General features: G+C 35.5%; 1 pseudogene across 1 annotated transcript; it reads left to right on the top strand.

Annotated features, from left to right (window-relative positions):
* The first annotated feature begins 7,401 nt into the window (after positions 1-7,401).
* On the top strand, positions 7,402-17,138 carry LOC112276626 (dynamin-related protein 3A-like; annotated as a pseudogene). The gene is made up of 21 exons (XR_016500527.1): positions 7,402-7,649; positions 7,982-8,275; positions 8,764-8,997; positions 9,148-9,430; positions 9,732-9,747; positions 9,932-10,016; positions 10,211-10,279; positions 10,498-10,549; positions 10,898-11,007; positions 11,614-11,706; positions 12,072-12,164; positions 12,426-12,584; positions 13,122-13,249; positions 13,368-13,420; positions 13,652-13,818; positions 14,013-14,159; positions 14,385-14,437; positions 14,594-14,692; positions 15,934-16,079; positions 16,169-16,349; positions 16,503-17,138. The product of XR_016500527.1 is annotated as a dynamin-related protein 3A-like (transcript).
* The last annotated feature ends 1,622 nt before the right edge of the window (positions 17,139-18,760 follow it).

Below are 18,760 nucleotides of genomic sequence, written 5' to 3'. Positions count from 1 at the left end.
GAATTGGTAGGTGACATAAAAGCAAAGAGTATGAAGGTAGTGGGGATTCTAGAGTAGGTGGAAAGCTCAATATTAGCCAGTTTGAAAAATAATATTAAATACTCGTAATATACATGAGAAAAATATTACAAAATTAAAACATGATGGTAGTTTATTTGAATCCTAGTGCTATTGAATGGTAGTTTATATATGATTAACTTCACAATTCCATTTAACAATGCCATTCATTGTTTTGCTTCTTCATACAACATTGATGAATTTTGATAACTGCTACTTCAAACTTCATACATAATTCACTACATTTTCCTTGGAATCAAGGACAAGGTGATTATTTTTATTGAAATACATACACATAGCATGATGTGCACAATAAAGTTTCTAAGTTCCAAATTTTAAGGTGAAAAACACTTAAAATTCACCCCCGGATTGTTAAGTATTGTGAGGCAAATTTTGTTATAAATGAGATTTAGATCAAGGATATATAATTCGAAATTATGGTGTATTAGTGTGGATATTTATTTCAATTACATTAGAGATTTAAACTTGAATAACAGATGTAAGAATTTGTAAATCTGTTGAAATATATCCTAGTTCTCTGCTTACATACATGGCTACAACTTGTTAAATTACCATGCAATATCCATTGGCTGCATAAATTAATACAAGGGTGTTTAAAACTAGCTGTTCATACGTGTAAATAATTTCACAACACATCTATTTCATGTAATATACTAGCTGTGCATGCTTGCAAACTATTACTTATTCACAACACATCTATTTCATATAATATTCAAAAATAATCATTTCTTATTTATGTCACAAAATTCATATGAAATAATTCTCCACTATTTAAATTTTTAGTGAATGTTTTTGTTTCTATAGCTTAATTTTAACAAAGACCTACATCTAATTCTACTTGTTTCGAAGTGTTTGTAAAATTAATCATTTTATTGATTTACAAATAAGTATTCTATGATTATAATAAGAATTTAAAGAATGTTGCTCAATTTTTTATATTAGTTGAGAAACCAAGCAGATTGATTTAAACCTTTCTTTATTAAAAAAACCAGAGATTATTTAATTTCAAATAAATATAATAGATTTAACTTATTTATTAAAATATTATATGAATAAAAAAATAAAAATTTATTTGTGGACTACAAAATATAATATTTGCAAGACCTTTTTATATATTTCAAACATTAAAAATAGATTTAAAAGAAAAAACAAGTATATGTTAAAGATAAATTGGTAAGTTATTACTTTCAATAGATATAATTATATAATAAACCACCAGTTATATTTAAAGTAATTAATGAGAAAACAAGAAATTTCAATACAAAATAAATTAAATTAAATAAAGAACATAGATAATTTTTGTAACCACCAACTTCTTATTGTATTTTTGGAAATAAAATAAAACCTTGATTTTATAGTGTATGGTTGTAAACCCATTTTTTAATTTATTACAAAAAAAAATTAAAAATATGATATTTTATTGATCTTAATAAATCTGTAAATTATAAGTTTGCCAATGGATAAGATGAAGCTTTTAAAATATTACGATACATCAAGAAAACTGTTAAGTGGACACCTCATTTTCCATGCACCCCCATATACATAACCCCACAAAAAATTAGTAGTTATATATCAAATCATGATTTTATATTTATTATTTTATTACCAAATTTTTATATATCCTCATCCAACTATATTTTACAGCTCCATATTATCTCAACTTCCTATTGTATTTTTCATGCAAACCTTCGGTAAATTAAGTCTTCAAATAATAAAAACATAAAAAGAACATTGTAGTCTTAATATCATTTATGAATGCCAAATAAAATATCAATAATTAGTTTTTTTTGTGGAGTGCATGACAGAGGAGAAAGTCTATACCATAAAAAGTGGGGTGTCCACCTAGTAGTTCCTTATGTCAAATAATTATATTATAATTATTTTATATAATTTGTATAACCATATAAATTGTGCTTATCAAAACATAGAAAATTAATTAATTGAAAAAATATAACTTACATTTTAAATGATTAAGTTACTATTAAAAAAATCAAATAAAACCAAATCAAATCAAATCATAGTTATTGAAATTTATTTTACTGCCTTCATTATATATTTATGTCTATGTGTCTAAATTAAAATAAAACATGTTTACAATATAAAGAAGACTTTGAAATAATTTTTCAAGAACTTGATATTTCATGGTAAACACTTTTTTTTTATAATTTTACTTTAATACATTGTCTTTTGACCATAATTTTTTGATTTCGGAAAATATCAAATTTTATGTACTTATATTGAAGATTTATTTTAAAATCACATATTCTCTTTAAATATAAAATCCCAAAAAACCTACAATTAAACTTCTTTTAACAATTTAACATATCTAATAATGATTTACTAATAGGAATTCTAACATAATTTTAAAATTTATTTATTATCAAATGGTGTTTGAGTTTTGATTACTCATATATCAAAATTTTAAATTTTCAGATAAATATAAGGATAAAAAATTTTAAAAAATAAAAAAAATTATATTTTTTATGTTTTTTTATTTTTTTTATATTAATCATTAATTTGACTAGAACTTTGGTTTCAAATTTTTTTATTTTTATGTTTTTTTAAAAAAATTCTAACTAAGCCATCTAATCCTTAATATTTTAATATTTTGCTATTTAATATTTTGTTTTAAGGTATTATTAATTCCACCACAATTATTTCTACTATCATCATAGCTTGCCACCTACTTGACATATTTTTTTAGTTTATTTAAAAATTCAAATAAATAAAAATGTCAACATTTCTTTATATATATGTATTTATTGTATTACAATGAAATGGTTGTAGTGACAATAGAAAAATTTGTGGTGGCATTAGGGGGAACATAGTTTCATACATCTTTGAATACAATTCATTGGTTTTGAAATCTTAATTATATTCCAATCTTCCCCTAGATTCATAACACATCTAAAAAGTATTAACAATAATATCTTCTTTCTGTATATATATTTGTTATTATATAATTAAGTGATTTTAGAGTTTGTTTTAAATATTTTTTTTGTTTGTTTGTTTTTTTGTGTTTTAGTGTTTTACCACATGCAAAAATCATATATTTTTGCTTATTTCTTTTTAAATATGTGTTTTTGATTGATTTTTACCATATACTACTCTCTCAAAAACTAATTTTTTAATTATTCAATAGACAATTCAAATGATGTGATTTTTTAATTTTTTAAAATTGTATTAATCAATGTAAATTTTTTATATGTAATATTTTTATTCTAATTCTTCTGTTTTTTTCTTCGTCAATGTGTTTTTTTTATAGTAACAAAAAACTTGCATATCATAATTCTTCATTATATTTTTGTTATTCTTACCAGAGACAACTTCCTGCACTCTACTTTAAATTTGCATGATTCTACTGATACAAAACTTCAAAATAAACATCAACAGCTACATATTTCACTTTCTATGGCATAAACTTAGTTTTCTCTTCAAATAAAATAGCAGTAAAAGAAGCCGTTAACTCTCAAAGTCCACCTTTAAACCTAATTTATCATAATGAATTGTATAATGCTATAAATGTACAAAAACATGCAAATTAAAAGGGATACTATCAAAGTATTCTTCACCAGTTAGTCAATTGTTTATATCCACAAACCAGATATTTTCAGAATCATGTAAATTAAAATATAGTATTTCTATGAAGAAATGTTTAAACAAATATTGGCACATGATGTGGGTTCAGATACTAAAACTGTTGTAAAAGGGGGGCTCATTCCCAGTTTGTTTGATTAGTACACTTGAGAAGCAGCTGATTGCTTGCTTGGGCCCTTTGTGGGGAACGGCCATGCCCATCACATGGTGTACCTACAAAATCAAATCCATGGATCTGATCCCCATATCTAACTCATGTGAACTTCATGTTCACATGCATGGGAACCAACCAACTATTGATGTTCCCATGTTCTAAAAACATGAATACCACACGCTTCACAACCCAACATTCCAAGTGGCAAAATTACAAATTGGAATTAGGGTTTTGGATTGTCTCCCCCCCTCCCCCAACTAGTGAAACAATTCTTTAGTAATCCCACTCACTTTTCTATATGGCCACCCATGTTCTTCTTATTTGTCAAGGAGTTGTTTGTTGGAGACATGTTTCAAACAAGTTGTCCCATGTGTTGAAGGTTGGATTGAGCAATTACTTCATGCATTTCAAAATGATTGTGATTTGGTAGTGAGTGGGGTGAAGATCTAAATGCAAAAAGAAAAAGAAAGTTAGAATGTCATTTTTCCTTTCCACATTTGTAGAACCAGACATAGTATATGTATATATATATATATATATATATATATATATTTTATTTACATCAAACTCTCTGCATTTTCGTTCGGTCTTACGTCTTATTTTAGTGCCCTCAGTTACATGATTGATAGAAAACATAATAAATATTATTTTTTGTGGATATATATATATATATATATATATATTTGTAGTTGGTGTTAAGGATGTACTTAGAATGATGCAGATAAGCAATTTTAGTCACCAACTCAATTTACAATGCAATGACAAAATCATTACATGCAAACTGTAAAAGATGCATCTTGCTCAACTAAAGAAAGAAATCGATGAATCAAGTTTTGAATTTCTTTAAACTCAATGTTAAATTAATTCTTGGACAATCTAATTCTGATAGGGTATTTTTAATTTCTACATCCCACGTTGAGAAACAAACAGACATCAGTATAAGTAAATGTAAAAAAAGATTTTTTTAGATTTGTAGTGAAATTTATCGGAGTGTTAAATAACCAGATCTAGTTGTAAAAACAATGATAAATCCATTTTTTTTTTAGAAATGTGTTTTCACAGAAGATTTATTTTTTCTGAGTAAATTTTGCATTTATCATTGTCTAGCATATTATGATTCTCTTGGTAGTACATACGTATAAAAATAAATTAAATAATAAAGAAAGGAAGAGCAACATATTCTTAAGTAAACATCTTTAAAGATGCATTTATCATTGTCTAACATTTTCTTAAGTAAGATTACAATATTTGCATGCATTTGAAAAACCAAATTTTGATTTTCTAAATATCTATGTGGAGGCAATGCTAAAACCAATATCAACACATACTCTTTCTAAGTCTTTTGACAAGCTTTGTTTTTTTGGACTTGAATTTTTTTTGTACTTTCATATGCCTCATCAATAATCCTGATAGTGGTTTTGTTTTAATTATTTCTTGCAACAACATCTTAATTTTTTTTAAGATGATATTTATTTTATATAGAGTACTTAATAATGTAGAGTATCAAACAATATTTTAGTCAAATTTTGATTTTATAATATTTAAAAAATGCAATAAAGTATTATACATCTAAAATAATACACAACATTATTACCTTGTTGAGGACTTTGTGACTTTGGATATTTTAATATACTTTACTAATTTATAAATTTCCTCATGAAAGGGAATAAATCTAATTAGAATTTATCAATGATATTATTGAAAGGAAATTAAAATATGCAGTTGAAAGCCAAGAATATACAGAAAAAGATTACAATTTTCATGTGTAAAACATTTAATTAGTGCCAATCAGTTAATATTTGTTGCAATTATATTATTCATTCCATTTGAACTGTGTCTTTATGGATTATATTTAGTTAAAAGATAGAAATAAAAGCAGATCATACATATCTACCTATATATATATATATATAGCATTACTCCCTTACATGATACAAACATGAGTTAGGATTCTGAATAACTTTTTCTTGGTGAAATGAATACTCTTAAGTTCTATTTATTTATTTATAATTTATATGAATTATTATAAAACGGAAAAAAAATCTTTATTGCAAATCTGTTATTAAGAGGTCAATAAAAAAACTAAAAAAAAAACTATATTCTGACCCATGTTGTAACATTGGATTGAAGTCTCTGTATACATCAAGTTTATATTACAATTGAATAATGTTCTTTATGGAATTGATATTAAAAGCTACTAAATATATGTGTGTGTGTACACAGTTCACAATACCACGTACAGGTATTACAGCACAAAACATGGACGCACCTAATATATATATATATATATATATATATACACACATATATTCATATATGTATATGTATAATTTTTTAATCGAAAAATACTGTAAAAATAATTCAGTGTTATCAATTGAAAAGTGCTGTTCTTTTCGTGAATTTTGTTACCTTAAAGTCGTAATTTGAGGCAGATTGACCTGTAGGCATTATGTGTTTATTTATGTGTTAGTGTTTTCTAAATGATATGGAAAGATATCAGATTTTCAAAACATATAATGTTCGGAACAATGTGTGTATATACATTGTAATTATTGGTTAGATTTGATGCTTGTCAGATGCTTATTTACAACAATACTTATAACAATTGAATGTAAAATAATGCTTCTTTCTTCTTTTCCCTTTTCTGAAAAGTGTTAGCATGTAAAACATTCGAAAGAAATATTCAAAAACAACCTGTATATTGGTTGAAAAAGCATTATAACATGAATTTTGGAAATAACCCATATAAATAAAACCCATTAGATTATTGAATAAGCTCTATTTGTCAATAAATAAAGCAAAGAAAATTAATGATTATGAAAAATACATTACTTCAAGAGTTTTAGGCAAGTTTTCAACTTTGTCGTTGATATGCGAGTATTATTCTATAATTAAAATATATCATATAATAAATGCATGAGAGAAACAATATCAAGTGGTAGACAACACTTCAAAATGTTTCTTGATAACAAGGATTTGGAAATTTCTGTGTATTGTAATGACGTTTTATTTTGTTTTATATTATGGATTTTTGCTCTGGATCTGACAACAAACCACAACCTAATTCATGTGTAAATGCACAAGAATCATCTAATAAAGTTCTTCAATATTAATTAGTATCAATTATATTAATTAGGTTTAATATTTGATATGTCTTTGTTTTTGAATGAGTCACAAATTAAACAACTCATTTATTATACAAAATCTACTTTTTACGTGATTTTATTTTTCAATGATATTATACGTTCATGGCATGTCAGAAAAAAAATTAAATTGTTTTATAAAGCATGGTGCTAAAATGAATAGTGCTCGGCTCAAAAAGCCCAATTACGTGTTCATGAAAGCCATTGTTGTCCAGCGTGGCAGCGCCGACGTGGACCAACAGGGCTCAGCTCAGCTCGAACCTCCCACGTTTCCAATGGCTCGGAATGGTTCCCTGACTTAGGGAACGTCTCTCTCTTGTGTGCCGTGGAGCTCGCTCCTCGAAATCCTAATTTTTAAATGAGGAATGCTGCTTTTTCCTCGTCAATGCTTCTCATCGGATCCGCGAGGGGTCCGATGGAGCTCGTAAACGCCGCCGACCGTGCTCCATGTCGCATGTACCTTAACTGCTACGCCCTTCCTCTCGCGGGATGTGATGCGGGATGGAATTTTGAGGCCTTGTTTGGGTGAATTTGAGAAGCTTCTCGGTTTTTCCCAGGACGTAGACTTGTGTCAAGAGGGAATTGAGTGGTGATTGGCGAATAATCGGCAGAAGAATGAGATTTTATGGTTTGGATCAGTACATTTACAGCCGTGTACTCCGTCATTGATCGCGAATGTATGTCAAGGTTCTGGATCTGGTTCATCCTTTTCCAGTCTTGTGATCTTGCATTCAACGTGTTATTCAGTCTGATTAGTGTGTCAAGTTTGCAAATGTAGGCTAGTGAATCGTTGTGCTAACATGTTCTAGCGTGCAAAATGTTCATTCCTCGAATGTGTTATTTTTTTCCGTTTATGGAAGCATTTGGAAATGTTTTGGTTCGAGTACAAGTGCGCCTTCAAGGTTCTTAGGAAATTCCGATTGTAATGGTTGGAAGAAGGGGTACGAGTTGTGCTGGATTGTGATGAATCTAACTCGTCTATGATATCATTCTCTGTTCTGTGCTTCAGGATGAAGTGCGAGGCCGGGGTTTGAACTTGTGAATCTATTATCCAGCTTGGTGTAGTAGTCAATCTTTGAAGATACAGAGAAGGAGATCAAAATTTGGTGAATTGGCCGTTATGTCGCAGCCTGCAAGCTCAGTGTCGGGTGATTCGGTGCCTGGATCGCCGTCCTCTGTACCTTTACCATCTCCTGCGTCAAATGTCACCCTTTTTTGGGGGGATGCCGTGATTCCCTTGGTTAACAAGCTCCAACACATTTTCTCTCAGCTGGGCAGTGCTTCCACTATCGACTTGCCTCAAGTAAGTATTCTTATCCCTTGGATAGAATGAACAATTTCAGTTCGATTAGACGTTATATGCCACTTCTTGCCCGGGGCTATTGTAGCTATTTACCAGCTAAATAATGCTGCATTATCTCCCGGGTTTAAAGGCTATTGAGAACTTCAACGAGCTTTTAATGTTGTCTGTAGATTTCAGCAGCATTCTTGAGGTTCGAATCCTCAATTATTTTAAGCGGGACTGAATTCTTTAGCTTCCTCATTTGTGGCTTAGGAATCTTCGTTTGGAACTACACTTTATTCCTCTCTTGAATTGCTGTTCATTGTTTCGATCAACAAACCTAATTTCTTTTATGAGCGAATTAGCAGTTTAGAAGTCTCACGGAATGCAGCTCTCTCTCTCTCGATATGTGTGTGTGTGTGTACATGGTGAGTAATTGTGCCGCACGTTCATAGTAGATTTTCTTCGTATTTCATACTCATTCATCTCAAGGGAGTTGCAACTTGCAGGTAGCAGTGGTCGGCAGCCAAAGCAGTGGAAAGTCTCGTGTCTTAGAGGCACTTGTAGGACGTGATTTTTTGGCAAGAGGTTCAGACATATGTACTCGACGGCCTGTAGTGCTACCGCTGGTACAGACCTCACGAAGGCCTGAGGATCGGGCTGAAATGGTAGAATGGGGCGATTTCCTTCACATTCCCGGTGGGCGCTTCACAGACTTTTCTGCTATCCGGAAAGAGATTTAGGTAATTTGGTCATATTTCTTTTCACACTTTGCGTAGGTTTTAATTTCTTTTAGTTGTTCAAAATTATAAATAGTTCATTGAGACATTTGTCGGCAAAGACTACCTAGGTATACTAATTTTATTTTGCTTGTTTATCTTCTTGGTGTACAGGCTGAGACTGATAGGGAGCTTGGAACAAATAAGGGAATTTCCTAGAAGCAGATTCGGCTTAAGATTTTTTCTCCTAACGTTTTGAACATCACACTTGTGGATCTACCTGGAATTACCAAGGTATCTGTTGGTGATCAACCCAATGACATTGAGGCCCGCGTTAGGACTATGGTTTTATCTTACATAAAGCACGAGACTTGCATCATACTGGCAGTCTCCCCAGCAAATGCAGACCTGGCAAATTCAGACGCACTGCAAATGGCACGCATGGCCGACCCTGATGGTTCGTTTGATCTTCCTTTTTTTTTCTTTGACGTCAATTTTCATCGCATTTCCTTAAGGTTTTAAACTGTGGAAATCTGAGCCAGTACCGCTAAGCGATGATGTTCGTGCTGCTCAAAATCAGAATGAGTGCGAGCGTATGCGGGGTTTGTAATGTGCATTAGTTGGATCTATTTTACATTCTTTTGTGGGACACCCAAAAAATATCCGCCTTTGTTGATATTGAATGCTACACTTTCGTGGTATAGAAAGTTATCGACGGCAAGTACGTAACTTACACAATCCATAATTCTCACTTGTAGGATCTCGGACGATTGGGTGATCACAAAAGTATGTCTTTTAAAATGATCTCATTATTTCTTTTAAGCTTTAGTGTTCTAGTATACGTTTAGAGGGCCTTTTTGGGAGTGTTTTTTCTTCTAAATGGAAGTATTTACATCCAAGTTACTGTTGAAATGATTTCAGTGGTAACCTTGAATGTGCAGTTGGATATAATGGACAGAGGAACAGACGCCCGGAATTTCCTTCTTGGAAATGTTGTACCATTACGGCTTGGCTATATTGGAGTCGTTAACAGGAGTCAAGAGGTACTTGCTTCTCGACCACAGTAATCCAGTGCACGCAAGTTACGATTTTAAATGCGAAGGTTGCGCAAACTTGAGGAGCTGTGATTAGTACCAGGATGCTTTGGTGTTTTTTATTTTTATTTTCATCACGTTCAATTTTTGGTGACACGACATGCAACTACTGAAGGACTTTCTCCTCGCTTATATTTCCACAGGATATTATTGCAAATAAGTCCATGCGAGATGCTCTAGTCTATGAAGAGAGTTTCTTCAGGAGCAAGCCTGTAAGTTTACATCACACACATACACACACATACACATACACACACACACACACACACACATATATATATATATATATATATATATATATATGTATGGCTTGTGTATACACTCGAAGAATTGACTCGTAGGCATGGGTAGGTAGTCTCTTTCAGATGATATTGTCGTGCTTCTTAATGTTCTAAGTGTTCTTTTTGGTACTTTGTGATTTTGGTCTTAGTTGTTTATTCTGTTGAGATATTTTGGGGAGTTATTCATATTTGAATATGCCTGTCTGTCTTGAGCGTCCATCATTTAATTTGTTTGTGTCTGAACGACCTTGGTTTGGGTAGCTTGTCAACTTAATTCTGCCGGATGACACTGAGTTCTTCGGAGTCTTATTTATTTATTTATCTTTTATGTTAGAGCCTCCAATGTATTTAATGTTAATTTATTTATTTAATGTTTAGTCAGGGCAAGGGGCGTTGTTGCTTAATATTCTCTCAAAGTATTCTCATGGTATTTAATACTACGATTATTTGCTGTGTTCCCAAAGTGTCTTCGTATTCTCATTAAGGCATTCATGTTGACCTCGTCAACCCTTGAAGATCTTTAAGCTAAAAAAATATTTTGTTATTCAGGCTTTCAATCTGCCGTTGACGGGAAGAACGAAGAAATGTCAACTACAGAACTCTCCGGGGGAAATTGAATTCATTATGTTTTTCAAGCTATTTTTGTAAGAAGTTTAGAGGTAAGCATGTTCCCAAGATTATGGACTAAATTCTTGTTCTACTGTCCAATTTCTATGATTGTAATTGGTGATGTGTTATAATGGACAATCTTCTTCTTTCTTTCTCTCTTCTTCTTCTTCTTCCCCTTTTATTTTTTATTTTTTATTTTTTATTTTTATTTTTTGGTATGTTTACTGCAATTCTAGTCCGTCAAATATGGTGGTTTGAAACTTTATTTTAGTTTATGTTATTTTTCATAATACTACATTGTAAAGCTTTCTACTTTCTTCTACTCTTGCTTCTGCTAGGGTACATGCGTCTGAATTATGTGTTTGCAAACTTATCATGCGCAGTATGCTGATTGACTTCGGCGTCTGACAACCACATTTTCAAATGTTTCGTGTATTCGATTAACTGCAAATATACCATTTGCAGTGAGACGGACGTTGTGCATGTACTGTACCATGGTTGAGGTGTCCTATTTGTGCATTTCCAAGGATTTCGTTTGATTTATTTCTAGCATTGTTCTCACTACAAATGAGTAGTGATGCTGTTGCTTATTCTTATAGGATCAGTGAACTTTGTTCTCATTTCAATTATGGCGGTTACAATGATTTTCGTGACAGGGGGTGGATCCAAATGATGATTTGAGTGACGATGATATACGAACAGCTATACAGAACGCAACAGGGCCCAAAAATGTACTTTTCGTACCAGAGGTAGCAATATTCTCTATATTTATTGTGTGCGCTTGTAGCATGTGGTTTTTCGACTTGTGCACGTTGTATAGCTTAAAATAATGTTTTGGGAAGGTTTATGCGCGAATGTGGATGTAAAAGTTTTTAAAAAGTTTCTGTGAAACTTTTTATCTCAGTTTTGTTTTGAGATAGTAATTGCACAATTTCTAAGCTGTTAATGTGCTGAAGTGCACATATTTGGCAAGAATTGGGAATAAAGTAAGATAGATCCATAATGAAAAAATAGGACTGGTCACGTCACCAAGGCTTTATTTCTTGGTCTTGTTGGTTTGTGCCATTAAATCATAGTTGTGCTTGATTCAATTATTGTACTCTGGCTCCTGCAGGTGCCATTTGAGGTGCTAGTGCGTCAGCAGATTGCTCGATTGTTGGAGCCTAATCTACAGTGTGCTCAGTTCATCTATGATGAACTCGTGAAGGTAAATCCTGGATTGGTAGTTGCAGTTCAAAATTTTTGCTTTGATGTTTGTTGCATGGATATGTAACCATGTACGCAAAGGCAACCTACTAGTTGTTAAGCAATTAGTTCTTGTTTTACACCTACGGTGTTCGAATATCAACAGCTACTGATGCCGCTCTTTAATAATGTTCAGCTATCTTTACTAATCTACTTTGTCATACCTTTTTAATGCCCTGCATATTACTGTGATATCATCACTTTTTAACAATATACTTTTTAGGATGATTTATGCAACATTTATATTTCACATAGATGTGAAACGCTCGAGATTCAAAGGTTTCCACATTTGCGAAGACGTATTGAGGAAGTGGTGGCTAGTTTCCTTTGTGAAGGTTTAGCTCCTGCAGAAACTATGATTGGCCATCTCATTGAAATGGAGGTAATTGATACTTCATTGCTAAGCACTACTTGGGGCTGTTATTCTTATGTGATTGCAGATTATTCTGTTTCAGTTTTAAGGCATGTCTTCACCCTTGTCCCGAAATGTAAAAGATATCTTGTAAATTACGGGAAGAAGCAAGGTTTGATCATGCTGTACTTGGCCAGTGCTGAGTATTATTTTACATTTGCATTAAAACTAATTCCGTGAAGGATATTTAATTACCCTTTTTTTGGGGGTATTTTCTGGTCTGATGTGTCGATTTTTCGGGTGGTTGGCCTATGTGGTGGTTGGATTACATCAACAAGGGAGTAGAAATAGCTTTGAATCAGCAAAGGATTGCTAAGACTCCCAAGGTAAGCATCATCAATCTTTCGATTCTTTTTGATGTATATAATGTTGTATTGTGAGTCTTCTTGTAAATTGGCTTAATGGTTCATAGAGAATTGTGAAGTTCTTACATCTTTCACGTGAATTTACTTCTTCACCAAGCAACTGAAACTTTTGTTTTGGAATTGGAAAGCTTGTTATGTGAAGGATTTGCATGAATGGAAGGAGCCAGGACCCGAGCGACTTCCTTCCTTGGGAGAGAAGCAAGCAAAGGCACGAGCAATTCTGGCTCGAACTAATGCTGCATCAGTAACTTCCCATGAGCCTGTAAGTGGGTATTCGGTTGTACACATATTTCCTGAAAGTGATTTTCTGGTTGAACCCTAGTGAACTTCAACTGTTTTACTATATGAGTATTCACACAAGAATATTACTCTATTTCATGTTGTGCAGGTTGCACCTAAGCCTTCAGCTGGATCACAAGAGAAGGCCAGCACATCTGATAGGTTTTCAAAGCCAACTATTGTCACTTATCTTTCTTGGATATTAAGCTGAATGTTTGAACACTAGCCCGTTGGTCATCTATGTTGATGAAAACGTCAATGTTGCACTGGTATCTGTGTTGTAGCTCCATTTGTTGAGTGTGGTTTCAAGTTTTCTGATGCGACCATACTGTTCGAATTTTCGTCTTATCATTGAATCATGATTGCTCAGAAATCCTTTTCTTTTCTGCTCAGGCTGTGCTGGATCTGGAAGCACCTGGGGTATATCTTCCATTTTTTCCAGCAGTGAAACTCGCTCACCTGTGAATAACAATAGTAAGGAGAATTCACCTATTCGAAGTTGCGCCGAACCTGCACAGGGACCACTGGAATCGTCATTTTCAAACATTCAGTTACGTGAGGTGGGTATCCTTACTAATGTTTTTATTTTGTTTATTTGTTTATTTTTTGTGATCATGTGCTAGTTTCGCATTTCACTTCGAAATTTATAACTTATTTCCGTTTCTTGTTATGGAATTATGACCAACATGTCTTTAGGCTGATGGTGTTTTAACGTGGACTGTGGGATTACAACTCTGTTTTGACTGAATAACAGCCACCAGCTACTCTTAGAGCGAGTGATGCCCAAAGTGAGCAAGAGACTGTAGAAACTGCTGTTACTTGGCTTCTATTAAAGTCTTACTATGACATCGTGCGGAAGAACATACAAGACTTAGTACCAAAACCTATCATGCATTTTCTGGTTTGTCTTTATTTTCTACTGTTTTTCTGCTGAATAGAACTGCTTCCAACCTATCGACCTGTCTTTCCTAGCATTTGTTCGATATCATATCTGGTTGTTTCATCTATAATTCACTTGTAAGTGGAAACTAATAACCATATTCTTATCCTAGGCTAGCTATGTGGTATTAAAGCCATTACACGTGCACATTGGTTACTTAAACCTATTGTTTTCTTTATCTTCCAGGTCAACCATGTTAAAAGGGAGCTTCATAGCGTATTCATTAGGAAGTTGTACAGGTGAGTAAACAGACCACTCTAGTATGCAGACTAGTCGATTTGGTTTATACTTGCATATTGCCAACTATTTATCCATCGCTGCTGATGCTCAGCGTTAATTAGATCTGAAATTTCTATCTTAAATCAGTCTTTTTTTCTTCTCATTATCATGCTCAGGGAAAACCTGTTTGATGAGATGCTTCAAGAAAAGTGGATATTGCTGTTAAGCGAAAGCGCTGTAAGGAGATTTTACGAGTTTTGCAGCAAGCTGCTTGGGTATCCTTCAGTTCATCCTATTTTCGAACTTCTGTTTTCGGTAGTCATTTAATAATAATTTTTGAAGAAATGCCTAACCTAAAGAAATAATTAAGATTCATGATCTCTTAGTTTGAATCCACTTCCGAGGAATCAAGTATAGAAGTAAGATAAGATTTGAGTCTTAAGAATGCTAAAGTTATAAGCAATGAAGGTGAATATGTCGGATTACCCTGCTTTGTGTTGGGCTTTGAGCTTGGGTTTGTCCTGTTCTATAGTTTGGCCTCACAAGGAGTGTCGTTATGGTTGACTCAAGTTCCTGATTGGAGTCTGGACATATATGTCAGTAGAACTAGTAATGGTCAGTATGTTATGAGTTCCTCTTCTATCAGAGTCAATATGTGTAACTGAGACATATGGGATTAATAACAAGCTATTGCTGATGGACCGTTTACATTTTGAGTGCAGGAATTGGAGAGTACTTTTTTATTGATTCCAGGAGTTTATACCACAATTTTGATACGGGACAGTGTAGATAATTTTATGAGATTGTCCTTCACAATCGTCTGGATATCGCTGGCCAGGCTCTAATAATAGAAATGAATCCTGCAATAGTTCCTTGGTTCGATTCCATTGTCTGTCCTGATGAAAGTGCATCCTTGGTTGAATGTCGAATACGGTAGAGCCTTGCAGGACTTCCGGTGAATCTGACCCATCTGATAATTGTTTGCTCTGCTTGATGTCTAATAATATAAACCCTAAACAATTCCAAGAATTATGTCTCAATCTAAATAAGAAATCTCAACAGTCTTACATCTTTCATTTAAAAGCAAAAAATCTCCAATTTCTTTTTAAGAATACTAATATAAAATTTAGAAATCGAATATAAAAGTGGATTTCTTTGTGCTCACTTCTTCCATACTAGGAGTAGTAGACTGAAAAAATGGAAGACAGAATTTACTAAAAAAATAGACGAACAACCCCGCAATAAGTAATAAACATAAATCAAAACTTTGAAATCAAATGATCATAATAATAAAGCTTAGGGCATGTTAGAGTCTTCCAATAGAAAGCGCTACATGTCGACGAATGAATCGTCGAAAACTGCTGCGCTCCTCAAAGATCGCCCTCATCGAGTCAGTATAGTTCTTTCAGTTTCAGAAGACTAAAAGTATTTATTCGGGTTGTCGGTGACCTCGTGAAATGTGCCCCAAAGAGTACATAGCCCTCCTCAGTGTCGGTTCATGGGCGGCGGATTGCAGTTCTTCCTACAGTTGTTCTTTCAAAGGCATTCCTCATACATGAGGCCAGATGCAGCGGGTACACTGTATTCCATTCTACCACAGCCTCGACTTGCCGCCATGTTCGAATCGACCTCTCTGCGGGAACCACAATCGCGCTTCCCACAGTTTGTAGCATTTCCATACCATTCACAAAAGCTGCTGCAGCGCGGGACATGTACCGACGGTGGGACTGATCAAATGGCTTGTTGAGCAGGCTGATGCTGGAGCAGCACCTCAAGAGCCCCTGCAAATTCGGTTTCTATTTCCACTCATGCATCCACGTGATTCCGCTCCGACCCCAATGTAGCCGAAGCCAGCAATCCAATCCCCGACTTGATCTCGACGATACCAAACCGGACCGACACTTATTGCAACTCCCCCGTGGATCTTTCCAAGTTCGTCTCGAAATATGAGCAGACGCTCAGATTTCGTGGCTTTGCAATAAACCAGTAGAATTCTTTTAGTCGTTCATAATTACAAGTTAGCAGCCGTGAAGCTGCTGCCTCTTGGGAACACAACACCCCCTACATTCCGGCAGTTGACTGCAGAGGATTGTCGATCACCAGGGCCTGGCTAATTGTTGTGTGACGGACCTCAAGATACTATCTAAGCTTGAGCGCACTGGGATTCCGAATTCCGGGGGCCGGATCGCCGCCCAAGTCCCTAAGCCCGGGCAAGTCGCTGCGGAGGTCGCTGGTTGTGGAAGTGTGTGCAAGAGCTGGGCCGAATCGTGGTTGCTCCTCGTAGAACTGGAACACTGCCAGATCCTGTCGATTCGATTCTGTGACCTGACTCGATTACCAGGTAGCTGTAGTAGCTGCGAGGACGAGTTGATTTACTTTAAACTCGGGTGGATAGGTCCTGGCATCGGCGTTGGATCGGTTCATGCTGCGGTCGATAAACCCAACCGACCGGAACTTGGTGGGAGTTCTGCGAAAGCCACAATCCGACCTATGCTCAAACACATCCCGGTTCAGCTCCCGTCCGTACCTGGGTGCCGCTTGGATGGGGTCTCCACCTCGACGACCCGTCATCGCTCATGGGACTCTTGCTTGGCGGCCTCCACTTGGAGGAGCCACCATCGCCCATCGGGGTCCTGGCGGGAGGTCGCCATTTGGTCCATCGCCCCTGATCGCCATTGTATGCGCTTCGTGACGTTTCTTCACACATCTGGAGAAGCCTGAATGGACAAACTCCGACAACGGTTCTTGAATCTTGCAGAGAGGGGCTGGTATGTGATGGCTGTGATGAAGTTCGTGACTACGTCGAATGTCTGTCTCGGTTGCTGTGAGTTGAGATGAGATTGGAGGCGGAGATGGAATGATTTGTTACATACCCAACCTCGGAGACCTTGTTTATAAGGTTTTGATGCACTCGCCTTCATTAGATCCAGGCTCCAAGTCGCTGGGGGAAACACGGTCGGGTTCGTGTTACGCGGAGTACATAGCTCCTGCGTCAAAGCCCACACCCCTTAGCCGACAGTCTTCCACCCACTGAAGCGGAGCTCAAGAGTTGGGATTCCGGGGCTGGAGGGACCGAGGGGTTGAATATTCTCGATGCACAGAAACACGAGATCAGGCGTCATCCTAGACGATCAGAGACCACAAGCGCAGTCTCCAGCACGAGCCGGTCGCCGCCTTCTTGGTCCGTATTTAAATAGCTAGATCCATTTCTTCTACACCTTGAACGAAACCTGATTAGTAAACAGGTTGAGAGAGAAGATGGTGGAACGACGTTGTAGTAACCAGTTCCGGTAAAGAGTCAGTCCGACAGCCGCCGGGATGATTGTCAACGTTCTGGTATTCCGTTGTGATGACACATGATGCTGTTGTGGCTGCGATGCAGCTGCCGGGGAAGCAGTCCGACACTTTCTGAGCAGCTTTCAAATGCTTCTGAGATTGAGTTTGCGTAGTTTAGGTCGAGGTATGAGTTGACGTTTTCCTTTCGATCATAACGTCTAACTTACTGCAGGTCCGAGTTCACTCCGTAAGTCAAAAGAACCTCACGAACGTCTGCTGTGACTTCGATTATATATAATAGTTTATCCCAGTTTTGAATACCAACATAATGAATGAACACGAATTCCAAGGGACCTATTTTTGTTGTGGGACCGATTTTGTTTCTTTACTGCAGGCTATTCTGAAAGAATCTGGGTCAAAAACCGGATGTGTTCCCAACCAAGTTCTGTGTCGAAATTCCGGAGTAACTTTGTTGTCAACTGTTGTTGACTCTTGGTGGCACTTTCGCAGGTCTAGCTCAGGCCTGCTTTGTGTCGTCCAAGCTCGGAATGGAGGGAGCGCCTGTCCCATCATGTCATCTGGGCAGTGTCGCCTAACCACCTTCACTACGCGAATCCTTATGTGTTACGCTGCGTAAATTGGATGGGAGTGAAATGGGTGAAATACTTAGAGAATGAAAGCAGGGAAGATTGTGGCTCCGAATCTCTGCAGCAACGGCATGATTCCTTACTTGCACATCAAGAATGCGGCGGCAGGGGGCAGGTTTGTCTTTGTTAGTGTGTGTATGGTGTGGGTGGGCACGTGGGTGATGAATTGGGGTATATAAGTAAAGGAATATGCATCTTGGAAGAATGAGGAATAAGCGTGGTGCCGAAAAACTCGGAGTATGCTTTTGTGGTGCATGTTTCAATTAGTCGAAAGTGGGGTTTGTTGGTCTTGGTACGGGTCATCTTTCTACTAGGGTACTACTTGCAGAATGAAGGTTTATGCACCATGGTTTGAGCTACAGTATGCAGAACTTTGTTCACATTGCGTGTCCATACCTCTGGATATGACAGTCTCCAGGG

Source organism: Physcomitrium patens, chromosome 24 (genome assembly GCF_059467195.1).
Source record: "Physcomitrium patens ecotype Gransden chromosome 24, ASM5946719v1, whole genome shotgun sequence".
In the NCBI taxonomy this organism is placed as follows: domain Eukaryota; kingdom Viridiplantae; phylum Streptophyta; class Bryopsida; order Funariales; family Funariaceae; genus Physcomitrium; species Physcomitrium patens.
The sequence above is the reverse complement of the archived record's forward strand: the minus strand, read 5'-3'. Positions and strand labels throughout refer to the sequence as shown.